Source organism: Schistocerca nitens, chromosome 6 (assembly GCF_023898315.1).
Source record: "Schistocerca nitens isolate TAMUIC-IGC-003100 chromosome 6, iqSchNite1.1, whole genome shotgun sequence".
In the NCBI taxonomy this organism is placed as follows: domain Eukaryota; kingdom Metazoa; phylum Arthropoda; class Insecta; order Orthoptera; family Acrididae; genus Schistocerca; species Schistocerca nitens.
This window is the reverse complement of record NC_064619.1, coordinates 395,594,508-395,608,486: the sequence shown is the minus strand read 5'-3', so window position 1 is coordinate 395,608,486 and position 13,979 is coordinate 395,594,508.

The window sequence follows — 13,979 nt, the reverse complement described above, 5'->3', positions numbered from 1 at the left end:
TTTTACTTCAATTAAAAACAACTTCTTATAGGCCATTTGCATTCTAACAGTTCCTTGGTCGTCGATCGAAGGCGGCATACCAACATCAAATGTTTTATGGTCTGCAAACAAATTTTGGCTACATCGTTAGTGCTCATATAAAAAGAGTTTAACATTGGGTTCATTTCAATAAATTGTGTTTGCTGTTCGCTATTTTTATTTCTGTATTGCCATTCATATATAAACTTTGCAAGCTCTTAAAAGATGAGATGGCATCGATCTGTTCCTTAAACGTTCCCACAGTTAGCTTCGACTTACTTCACCAAACACCTTTTAGTATTCAATATAGAGAAGAAAAGTTGGTAAATTGAATTCACGGTGCTGTTTGTATTACAAACTATTTGCAAAACGTTGTAGATTTCTTCAGAGTTGTCATCCCGCCCTTCTTCTGTGGCACATACTCAAATTACAAACAGATAACCTCTTGGTATCTTCATTGTGAAGATAATTCTCCATTTATAGGTGAAGGTGCGAGAATCTTCTTCTACAGAGCAGCAGCATGGTCGCGTTCTTTAGATGGACCTTAAGGAATATGCAGTCATACCTGTTTATTGTTGTTGAACCTCCTCTTTTAACCATGTTTGAAACTGCCGCCATTCTAAGAGGCCAGATTGAAATTTCTGTCTATTCAGCGTGGTTTGTTCCTTTTGTATGTCAAAGTCGTTTTCAGTTTATCCGTCCAGCTTTCTTCGTTATGGATGTTCTGAGTAATATTAATATTACCCGTTAAGAAAACACTGGCCTACAGTCAAAGAATCAAGGTGATGGGGCTGCTGTCCTTAGATATTCCAGCACGCTAAGTTTTCTTTTGGAGTTGGTGCCCTTAGATGGATGCCTTCACTACGGCTATCTGTTCGTCTCTCCAGGTTTTGCAGAGTGTGCCCCCCTCCTCCCCTCCCCATGCCCTCTTGAGTTGTGGACTTCTCTTTGTCTGACTCGCACCCAAGTCTGATTCGGGTGGTCCTGCTAGGAGCTTAAGTTCCCTTCATCAAAGCTCTGAGGGTCATGGGCCATACCAAGTACCATCTCCACGCCATTGTAAGATGGCATTCGTCGATGTCTCATATTTCTTATCTCTTATCGAGATGACTCTGACGTCATCCGTCAATATGAACGGTGCTGTCGGTAACACCGTGCGACCTCAACGGAACATGTTCCCCAGACATGTGACCCAATCGAACACTTTTTCAATAATAGAACCCTGTACGTTGTTATCGTCAAAGAATTTTCATGAAAGACGAGGGTGTCTTCAAGAATGCTCAACAGAAGTGTGTTCTCTGTATAAGCAAATCATATGTCGGAAGGGGTGAGCAGCAATCGAATGCTGTATGCTGCTAACGCTTCAGTGTATGGGAAAGTGTCGTCGGTTGTGACGGAAAAATTTTTTTTATTTGGTGTAGTGAATGGCAGTTTTCCTTAAGTAATGTAGAAAACAGTAAGTTACAGCAGATGAGTAGGAAAAGGAATCATGTAATGTTCAAATATGCTATTATACGTAGATATAGTAGATCACAAAACTTCATTGGACTGTTTCCCCTTAAACACCCTCTTTTTTATTTATTTATTCATTTTTTTTGACACAGTCAGGTCGATTAAGTATAGAGGGACAAACACCTAAGGTCGGTTGTGTGGTAGTTGATTGGTCGACTTTAGGTTATTGGAAGAATTAAAGGAAAAGGTAGCTTAGATACAACGAAGACCACCTACAGAACACTTGTGCAACCCACTCTTGAGTACAACTAAAATGACTGATATCCACCAGGTTAATGGAAACATTCTGTTCATGCTGGTGGATTTGATACCGGTAGGTTGGATCAGGACGCGAGTATTAAGGAAATAAGAATCAATGCAGAGAAGAAGAAGAAGAAGAAGAAGTTATTTTTGCGAAGCAGTATTGATTCAGTTGATAGCTGATGGTTGGAGACACAGCATAGTTGTTATAGTCTGCGACAACCAGTTCACAGATGTTGGCTACCGATGTATCGTATATGCGACAGCAGTTAATGTCCTCAGCGTCAGTTTAGGTCTGAAGATGATGTACTGAAGCAGCGAAAAAGGTAGCCATACAGTAAATAACATAGTAAAGATGGCTGTAGGTGTTCAGTTTCATTATGCTGTTGTGATACGTAATTTAGACGACGGGTATTTTCGGCACACTGCAGAATGAAACTACTGCTACTCGCGTACATCTAGTGTAATGACCGAAGAGAAACTAGACCGGTACGGAAGTTCGAGGGGCATTCGACAGGTAATGCTATGCATTGTTTTACCGGAAAATTTCGGTTGAAAAATGCGTAATTTGTTGTGGGACATCGTGCAATATTCCTAATTCAGTCACCATAGTTTCATGAAGTTCGCCCAAATGATGGCGTTAACATAGCCTTCAAAATGGCGTCTGTAACGCTTCATGGTGACAAAGTTTTTTTTTACAAGCCAGAGCATATCAGAGTCCCATGGGTGCTTTTAGTACCAAAGCACAGTTAGTCGGTGTGCGAGAGGACTCTTATCGCCTCAACGACGTCAAATCAAATGGCTCTAAGCACTGTAGGAGTTAACATCTGAGGTCATCAGTCCCCTAGACTTAGGACAACTTAAAACTAACTAACCTAATCACATCACAAGCATCCATTCCCGAGGCAGGATTCGAACCTGCGACCGTAGCAGCATCGCGGTTCGAGACTGAACCGCCTAGAACCGCTCGGCCACAGCCACAACGACGTCATCTAAACTTCGTGGTGCAACCATCAACTCGGAAGTGTATTGTAGTATCCCCAAAAATTGATGAAACGACTTCCGCGTGGGCGTCACCACAAAAATGAAAACGACATGCCATTTTCTATGACAACGTAAGGCATCTTAGAAGTCTGCGTACCCTACAGGAGATCAAAAATCTTCATTGGACTGTTTTCGCTCATGCACTTTTTTTTTCATCAGATTTCTGACTGGTTTGATGCGGTCCGCCACGAATTCCTCTCCTGTGCCAAACTCTTCATCTCTGAGTAGCACTTGCAACCTACGTCCTCAATTATTGGTTTCGTGAATTCCGACCTCTGTCTTCCTCTACAACTTTTGCCCTCTACAGCTCCCTTTGCTATCAAGGAAGTCATTCCCTGATGTCTTTATTCCATGCTTTATCAGTCCACCTAATTTGTAACATTTGTCTGTTGAAACACATCTGATATGATTCGATTCTCTTCTGCTCCGGTTTTTCCACAGCCCATGTTTCACTACCACACTGCTGTGCTCCAAATGTACATTCTCAGAAATTTCTTTCTCAAGTTACGGCTAATGTTAGATACTTGTATACCTCTATTGACCAGGTATGCCCTATTTGGAATTGCTAGTCTGCTATTGATGTCCCCCTTGCCTCGTCAGTCATAGGTCATTTTGCTGCCTAGGTAGTAGAGTTCCTTAATTTCATCTATTTAGTCTGCATCAATGCTGATGTTACGTTTCTAGATGCGTACATTTCTGCTACTTCTCATTATTTTCGCCTTTCTTCGATTTACTCTCAATCCGTACTCTGTACTTACCAGACTGCTCATTCCATTCAGCAGATCATGTAATTCTCCTTCACTTTTACTCAGGATAGCAATGTCATCAGCGAATCGTATCATTGATAAACTTTCACCTTGAATTTTAAATTCACTGCTGAATCTTTCTTTTATTTCCATCAGTGACAGATTGAACAGTGGGACGAGAGAATACATATCCATCTTACACCCTTTTTAATATGAGCACGTCGTTCTTAGTCGTCTACCGTTATTATTCCCTCTTGGCTCTTGTATATATTGTATTTTACCCGTCTATCCTTACAGCTTACCCCCTTTTTCCCACAATCTCGAACATCTTGCACCATTTTACATTGCCGAACACTTTTCCTAGGTCGACAAATCCTATGCCCATGGCTTGATTTTTCTCTAGTTTTGCTTCCATTATTAACTGCGACGTGATAACTGCCTATCTGCTGCCTTCACCTTTCCTAAGTCCAAACTAATCGCCATCTAGCTAATCCTAAATTTTATTTTCCATTCTTCTATATACTATTCATGTCAGCAACTCGGACGCATGAGCTGTTAAGTTGATTATGCCGTAATTCTCGCAATTGGTCAGGTCTTGCCGTCTTTGGAATTCAATGCACCATATTTTTCTGAAAGTCAGAGGGTATGTCGCCAGACTCATACATTCGACACATCAACGTGATTAGTCGTTTTGTTACCATTTCCCCCAATGATTTTAGAAATTCTAATGGAATGTTATCTATCCCTTCTGCCTTATTTGGCCTTAAATACTAGAAATCTCTTTCAATTTCTGATTCTGGTACTGGATCCCTAATTTCATCTAAATCGACTACTGTTTCTTCATCTAGCATATCAGACAAATCTCCCCCCTCATAGAGGCCTTCGATGTACTGTTTCTACCTATCCGCTCTCCTCTCTGCATTTAAAAGTGGAATTTCCGTTGCACTCCTAATGTTAGCATTCTTGCTTTTTATGTCACCTAACGTTGGCAGCCATTTCGTCTTAGCTACCTTACGCTTCCGATTTAATCATTCCTCGGCGACTTACGACTTAGCGGCTTTAGAGAAGTCCATTCCTCTTCAATTGTACTGGCTGCGACTCTATTCCTTACCGCTGTATCTATAGCCTTCAGAGAACTTGAAGCGTAGCTGTATACCATTTCTTTGGGTTTTGATTCTTCCTGACTGATCTCTTGAACTTCAGCCTACTGTTCATCACTGCTACATTGTAATCTGAGACTATATCGGATCCTGACTACCCTTACAATCCAGTGGCTGATTTCAGAATCTCTAACTGAAATCTTCTCGTATCACCCGACCTTTTCCAAGTATACTTCTTCCTCTTGTGATTCTTGAACAGAGTATTCGTTATTACTAGCTGAGATTTATTACAGAACTCAGTTAGTCTTTCTCCTCCCTTATGACTTCTCCCAAGCCCATGTTCTCCAGTAACCTTTTCTTCTACTGCTCCCCATACAACTGAATTAAGGTCCCCCACGACTATTAGATTTTTATCTCCCTTTAGGTATTGTATTAACCTTTATATATCCTTATATACTTTCTCTATCTCTTCATCGTCAGCTTGCGACGTCGGCATGTATACCTGAACTATGGTTGTCGGTGTTGGTTTGCTGTAATTTATGATAAGAACAACCATATCACCGAGCTGTTCACAGTAACAAACTCTCTGCCCTACCTTCCTATTCGTAACGAATCCTATTCCCATTATACCATTTCTTTGTGCTGTTGATATTACCTTGTAATCATATGACCAGATCTCCTTGTATTCTTTCCATTTAACTTCATTGAGCCTTACTATATATAGATTGAGCCTTTGCATTTCCCTTTTGAGATTCTCTAGCTTCTCTACCATGTTCACGCTTATGACATTCCAAGCCCTGTCTCGTAGGACGTTATCCTTTCTTTGAATATTCAGTCTTTTTCTGACGGTCACCTCTCCCTAGATAGTCCCCTCCCGAGGTTCCGAATGGGGACTGTTCCGGAGTATTTTGCGAGAGGAGAGATCATCATGACACTTTTTTGGTTACAGGCCACACGTCCTTTGAATACACGTTACGCGTCATTAATGTAGTGGTCTCGATTGCTTTCTGTATCCTCATGCCGTTGATCGTTGCTAATTCTTCCATCTTTAGGGGAAGTTTCTCACCTCAAAGACAAGAAAGAGCCCTGAACCTCTGTCCGTTCATCCGCTCCCCTTTGACAAGACCGTTGGAAGAATGAGTCAGTGCTTAATGAACGATGCGCGCCTAGGGAAGCAGGCCTTTGATGATGGGGACGTTATTTATGCAGCCAGACGTTCGCTCCGACGTCGACCAGTAGAGTTGTACCATGCGGGCATACAAGTTCTACCAGTACGGTGGCGTAGCATTTAACGGATATTGTGTTGAGAAGTAGGATTTTGTAGCCAGAACAGTGGGGCCCTGAATAAAATCCACCTGCTTACAGAGAACATGTATTGTGTTACTTATTGAACACCCATCGTATATAAATAGTCCACTTTTCCGTCGCTCAATTTTGAAGTGGAACAGGAAAGGCAGTCACTAGCATTGGTAAAAGGTTCCCTCCGCCATGGACCATATGGCGTTTTCTGTTTTATGTAAGTAGATGTGGATGTAGTACAGCGGTCATTGCTATAGAGCATACACTAGGTCACCGAACACTTCATTAAACATTGCACCATCTTTGAATACACTGTATAATGTTAGAATTAGACTGTATTTAAATTTCGCTTGAAAACTTCGCATACTTTTATACAGTTTATGCACGAACGTACTTATAAGTAACTTACAGGAGGGTAAGGAGAAAAATATAGCTGAGGTTTTGCTTTGGTCGTTATTACTGCGTTTAGTTGGATATTATTTCATGACGGTCCCATCAACAAAATAAAAAACTACTACTAAATATGTTGTGTAATGAAGCAGGTGGCGACATTAATTTTCCTTTGTATGTATTTGCTGATGTTGAGACAAATCTAACAGTAGTAAGCGCGGACGCATAAAAAAAAATCACCGGCGTGATATGTGATGATTTTGCTATGTTCTCCACATTCGCCGGCCGCGGTGGTCTAGCGGTTCTGGCGCTGCAGTCCGGAACCGCGGGACTGCTACGGTCGCAGGTTCGAATCCTGCCTCGGGCGTGGGTGTGTGTGATGTCCTTAGGTTAGTTACGTTTAAGTAGTTCTAAGTTCTAGGGGACTTATGACCTAAGATGTTGAGTCCCATAGTGCTCAGAGCCATTTGAACCATTTCTCCACATTCGCTTTATTATAGCACGCACAATGTGAGTTAAAGTACAGCTTTTCATACATCATCATTCTGAGTCTCGGCGGATAGTGGATCAGGGGAGGATTAACGCAAAAAAAGACGCATCAGCTTCCAGCAACTTCGTGCAGATCTCTGAGGATCCTGCCCTTGTCCCAGCACGATTGCTGTGCCCGGAGAGACCGCACATTTAATGGCTCTGTTTACGACTCAAGTCAGCTTATAGCACTGGAGAAGCACCGAGCGTGGTCTCATATTACCTCAGTTACTGGCAATTCACCGAGAATGAGACCGTCTGACAGATCTGCCGCAGCCGGTTTGGTTTACACTAAGTCCATCAAGTCCTTGTCCCCGTCAAAAATAATGGGAATGAAACGTGCTACCTCCGGTGCCTCGTACGGGCGAGACAGAAATCGAGAAGTTACGGACGACCCCCTGTGACACACCAAGCTTTATTTCGTGCTTGGGATGGTTCACTGAAGTGTCTGTCATACACAGCGCGATAATCCAAGTCTCTGGAGTGCGCCTATTTTGCTGAAAGGCAGACAGAAATACACTAAAAACACGACGCACTACGAAGGAATTATTCGAATGGGACGGAAACAGATGGATATATTGTAGAAGTACAGAATCACAAATGCTTACAATTTCGGAAAAAGATTGATGATTTAGTCATGAATTGTGCAAGTCGATATCCTTTAGATCCACCTCTAGCCCTATGAAAGCGGTTATTCAGCTCGCTATTGATCAATACAGTTGTTGGGTATCTTCCTGAGGGATATCGTACTAAATTTTGTGCAATTGGAGTGATAGAGCTTCAATATGGCGATAAGCTCGGTGGGCTCTGCCCATATTGCTCCAAACGTTCTCAGTTGGGGAGAACTTGGTGGCCAGGTTAAGGTTAAGAAAGCATGAAAATAAGCAGCGGAAAATCTTCCCGTGTGCGGGCAGGCTTACACTACTGAAATGTGTGCCCAGTATAGCTTGACACTAAGGGCAACAAAACGGACTTAGAATATCGACGATGCACCGCCGTTTTAAGGTGCTGCGGGTGACAGCCAAAGGGTCCTTCTGTGAAAGGAGATGGCACCCCAGACCAGGACTCCTAGTTGTCGGACCGTATGCTGGGCGACAGTCGAGTCGGTGTATCACCATTGTCCGGGGCGTCTCCACATACGTCTTTGTACTGTAAACTAATTAGCTAGAGTATAATTGTCTCCAGTGATGAGTGCTGCTTCGAATTAAGCCCCAATGACCAGCGAAGAGTGTCTGGAGAGGCCCCAGGGAAGGTTGTCATACCAACTTTCCTGTCACCCGCCATACAGCCTGACAACCAAGAGTAAAGGTACCGGGGTTGTCATTATTTTTCACAGCAGAAGGCCTTTGGTTGTCATCCGCGGTCCCCTTATAGCACAGCGGTAAGTCGACGACATCCTAAGCCCGTTTTGTCGTCCTTCGTGACAAGCCGTCCTGGGCCCACATTTCAACAAGAAGATGACCACCCGTAGATGCCGAGATCTTCTGCTGCTTGTCTTCATACTTGCCGAACCATACCTTGACCATCGATTTCACCGGACACGTCGCCAACTACGAACGCGTGGCGTATTATGGGCACAGCCCTGCACTCAGCTCGGAATTTTACGCTCTAACGCGCCAATTGGACAATATTTGACACGACATTCCTCAAAAGGACATCCAACAACTCTATCAGTCAATACAAGCCGAATAACTGCTTGCCTAAGTGCCGGAGGTGGATCAACACGCTATTGAATTGCTCAGTTTGAAGCTGTTTCTCTTGAATAAATCATCCAATTTTTCGAAAATTGTAATCATCTGTTTGTCTGTATATGTACATTTCTTTTTCAAATCCTTAAAGTGTACGTCCATGATCAGCATGAGAATTTGTCATATCATTATATTGCCACAAGTGCAGCGCAATAATGACAAATTAAGAATTTTCTTTTTAGTATGTTACCAATGAATGAAAGAGATTTACCCAATCGTAGTAGTCAGCAGGAAATTTATCACTATAAAACATATATCTGAGAGGCACAGGAAGATAAGAGAATCAACATTTTAATCAGATGGTATATGCTATGTAAACTTCTGTAAATTCACATAATTGCGTAGGCTTCCGCTGCCAGAGTCAGTCCGCATGAAAGTTTTCTGGGTACGGTGCCGCGTCGTAACGTATAAAACTACTGCTGCTGGAGGGAAGAACCAACGTTTCGGCCACGGTTGCAGCGGCCTTCTTCTGGGTTTGTAAACTCTGTCCACAGGCTCTTGCAGATGCATCAGTACCTGTTAACCGCTGTGTAGTCCTCCGCCAATGGCGTCATTGGATATGATATGGATGGATGTGGGGGCTGGGCTTCAGGCCGTTGTCAGTTGTTTTCGTGTTCTCCTGTCGCTACTACTCAATCGTTCCAGTCTTCACCTCTCGCAGTACTGGGAACTGAGCCTAGGTCTTCTGTATGGTGGTCTGCCGGGCTTACCACTCAGCTACAGATGGAAATCCCCTAAACGACACTGCAGTACAATTAAAAATTATTCCAACATTATTTATGTACTTCAGTTACCAGAATAAAATTACCTGTTTGTGAAGTATTCTCTCGAACTAACAAGTTATGGGACAGACGTAGAGACAATTCCACACTTTACTGATTTGCTAAGGTACCTTCCTGTTCCGGACGAATGCTCTACATTTTGAGATACTTTTGGTAGCTGATGAGACCATACAGCCTTTAAATCGCTTGTACATCAACTGGGCATCATAATAAATTGTTTGAGAGAGCTATTTGAGGGAACTAAACTTTTACTGAAATTTACAAATCTTTAACATAATGTAGCACGTCATCAACCGTATATGTATAGAAATTATGTTAAAGATTTGTAAATTTGGACCTGCCGAGGCAAGTAAAGCAGCTAACAGATATATGGACATAGTGTATAAGATACTGAGAACAGGTATGGCAATATCTTTCATTAAGCAATGCAAGCTGTCAAATGTAGTACCTGATTTTGTAAAAGGCTATATTAATAACAAAGTTTGTAATAAGTCCCCTAATCTTAAAAGGAAACTCGCACACCAGATTTTAAATGAAAGAAGTGCTGAGTTGTACTCCAAGAAAGACAGCTTGAATGAAGAAGCTTATGAACTGTATCTTGAACTTTCAAAAATTTTTAAGACTACCTCTAATTTTCAAATTGATTCTTTTTGGATGCATATTAGTTTATGGTTAGCAAACCGTAAAACCGAAATTAGTGTTAGACATGAAAGTAAGCTAGCCAAATTATTAAATTGTGTTGAGGTTTCTGGCGTTCATAACACATGTAATGGGGAGGCCGCCCTACCCCAATTTTACGAACGCGTAGTGAATAAGACTAATATTTGTTTCTCCAAAGCTGAGAACGAGCTTTTATGTAAAGGTTTCAAGTTTAATGTACAACCTAAATGTACTTCTCAAAGTGTAGAAAATTTAATTGCCGAACTCAAAGTTGGGCTTGATTGTTCTAAAATAGCAAAAAATGCGCAAACTATTCTTGTTTGACTCCTGTAAAATTGTCCAAAAAGATTACTCTGTCCTAAATCCTGTTTCTACTGTACATCAAACGTTGAAGAGCATTAATCTTAAGCTTAAAAATAATGAAGCACTGATAACTAAGGCCGACAAAGGCAATTCCCTAATTATCGCCCACAAAAGCGAATACATCCGTAAAACGGAAATGTTTTTTGAGGAAAATGGCATCGTGCCAATCGAGGTGGACCCCACACCCGTGATCAAAAAAGAGATAAGGTCGGCTCTTAGCAGTACAAAAAAGTTAATAGGCGGGTTTTATAAAAAAAATGCCTTATAAACATGAATCCGAAACCACGTATTTTGAGAAGCCAGTTTAAGGTTCACAAAATTTCCCATCCTATCCGTCCGATCGTTGACAGTACCAAAAGTGCATACCACAAACTAGCTAGGTTCCTACACCGTAAATTGAAAGAGAATTTTGTGTTTGAAAAAAACTTCTCCGTCAAAAATTCGGTAGACGTGGCCAACAAACTTAAAACTTTAGCCTGTTCTGACATCTCAAAACTCGTATAATTTGATATTAAAAATTTATATACTAATTTACCTGTTGAGCAGACGATGGGCATTATAGAAACCAATTTGCGATACCATAAAAAATTATCTGCCCCTGAGATCGATGAACTAATGGTTCTGTTATGCACCACCCTCAAGTACAATTATTTCTCTTGCAATAATAAAATATATTCGCTACCCTGTGGTCTAGCTATGGGCAGCCCGTTAGCTGGGATCATGTCAGATATTTTTATAAACTCAATTGAGCAGATGTTTTTTCGGAATTATCCAGTTTTGGCAAATAATATAAAATTCTATGCGAGATATGTAGATGACTTGCTGTTTGTGTTTGAACGTTCCCATGAAGAGCTAGTACTTATATTTACCACTTTCAATAACCTCCATGAAAAAATCAGTTTCACGCAAGAAAATCAGACAGCTGATAGGACCTTAGACTATCTCGATCTGACTCTATCCATTATTGGCAACAAAATAGATTTCAAAATTTTTCGGGAAGCAACCTATTCCGACATCATCATCCCAGCTGATTCCACCCATCCTCAGGCCCATAAAATGGCCTTTTTTCACTCGAGTATCCATCGAGCCCTTTCCATTCCGCTTTCGCCAGTCAACTTACAGAACGAATTAAAAGTCCTCGAAAACATCGCACAGAATAATGGATATAATCCCAGTATAGTGAGACAGGTGTTCAACAAAAAAACACGAAAGAAGACTACCACCCTTTCCAGTTCAGGTACCCACAATCAACACCAGGCAACGAAATACATATCAGTTCCCTTTATAGGTAACACATCCTATAAGGTAGGTCGTTTATTAAAAAACCTAGGGTGTAAGGTTTCATACTCTACCACCAACAACCTCAAAAAGAATTTAGTACATTCTCTGGATAAAGGTACTGATAAATCATCGCTGTCAGGTGTGTATAAGATCACGTGTGCTGAATGTCCTTCGTATTACTTTGGCCAGACAGGAAGGGCCCTGTCTGTTAGGTTAAAAGAGCATCTGCCGACAAAAAGCGGTGATGGAACACGAGGATCTACATTTGCTGAACATCTGGTCCAAAAGGCGCATGCTCCCAAGCCTCTAAAAGACGCAGAGCTTTTGCATAATGAAGTCAAGGGATGCAGGCTAGACACCCTCGAAGAATTGCAAATTTTTAAACATCTTATTATTGATAGAGACAACTTACTTAATGATCAGTTGCAACTAAAAAATAGAAGTTATTTCGAAGGATTTCAACCTTTACTCCAGTGGAGTTGACCCACAGTCCGCTTCGAATGGCCGATGCTGTTTCCCTATCTGCTTTGTCCCTTTATTATAGTGCGATTTTACATGTGTGTCTTTGTATTTCGTTATATGCTTGGTAATGACACATAGTTGCTAAGGCGTTTTTATGTTAAAGACATTTTATGCTTAGCACGCATGGTTTTCGACACTAATTTTTAAGTTACTGTAGCGGGGCTTCGCCCTCTTACTATAATATTTAAATGTAAAAAAAAAAAATTATACCTTGGCTTTGTAGTTTGTTCTCAGGTAAATTGTTTAATGTTGCCATACCAATAGATAGCTTGTCCATTTGTATGACAGCTTTCACTCACATTTTGTTTATATGTATATTTGCTCTAAATAATTTTGAGACAGTTTGTCTCCCGCGCCTGCGCTTGCGCTTGCGCTCGCGCATGCGCTTGGCCGCGGCCGAGCCTCGCCGCGGAACTGCTCGCGACGCCTAGTTTCCTTGCCGCTCACAGTTGGTCCTTATTTCTGGCAGGGGTTGCTTCGTCTACGTTCGCCTTAATGGTTTTAATTTTGACAGACATAACCTTATGATTATGCGTCTTTATTGTTTTAATTTTTAATCTGTGACATGGCCAGTGTTTGGCTCACAAAATAATTTAATTTTTTGTAAGTATCACGATTTCTTTAATATTCAATCTTTAGACTGATGATGCATTTCAGTGAGTAATATATGTCCGTATGTGGTTTAATTTATAGGTTCTGAAGAAGATTCCATTATTGGAATCGAAACCTAGGTAAACGAGTAAAAATTACCTTGCAACTAAAGGTTGTAAAAATTGTTTATTTTACTGAAATAGCTTTGAAGGGAACCGCAAAGTACACTAGTCGTCTACGTTTTAAATATTACAAAAACCTTGAACTCGGTAAAGTAAATATTTTATCTAATGAGAATATTCCCTGTCCATAGTAGAGAATTACACAATTGTAGTTATGCACTAGTGTTACAGCTTGCACAGGGCAAAAGAGGATAATACAAATTATAATTGAAAGAGTATATAAGGAATTGCTACGAATGTGTCTCACACTATATTTAGTAGCTATATTACAGTAGCAATGGCTAGAGACTATGGAACCAAGAAATATACCATATTTAAGATTAGCTACAGAGAAACCTGTAATCATTTCAGATGACCAATTAATAACACAAATTACTGTTAATCTACAACATTCACACTAGAGTTAAGTCGAGGACGTAGTATGGTAATGACACGTTCTTTGCTAGTAATTTTGTGTGTTGATTCCATTTCAGATGATAGCCAACATTAATCCCCAAACCGAAAATTTTATGTTCGCTGTACAACTTATGGAATTTTTACCCACATTAAATTATAAGGCTATTTTTCCTCTTTAACCAAAAAAAATTTTTTTTTCATAATAAATTGATCACATGGTGTCCCTCAGCCACAACTCTTATGATGTGATTTGCATTGTCTGCTACGAACTATGATATTTTATTTGTGATTACAACATGCTGTCATTAGCAAACGTATTTTTCCAAACGTTACTGAAAATTCGTAATGTCTATCAAAAAACAATATTGGTCCTAAAATACTGCTTTGAGGGAATTTCATGTTAATGTTCTTAGGATGTGATGAATGTTTAACTAAAAATTTTCCTTTTTTTTTTTTGGAGCCTACACCTTCCCTATCCTCTGTAGACACCTTTCAGGTCCGGTATCAACGTCATTAGAAAGTTAATATCCCTTTATTTTAAAAAATAATAATTACAATTTCTGGCATTCAAATGTCT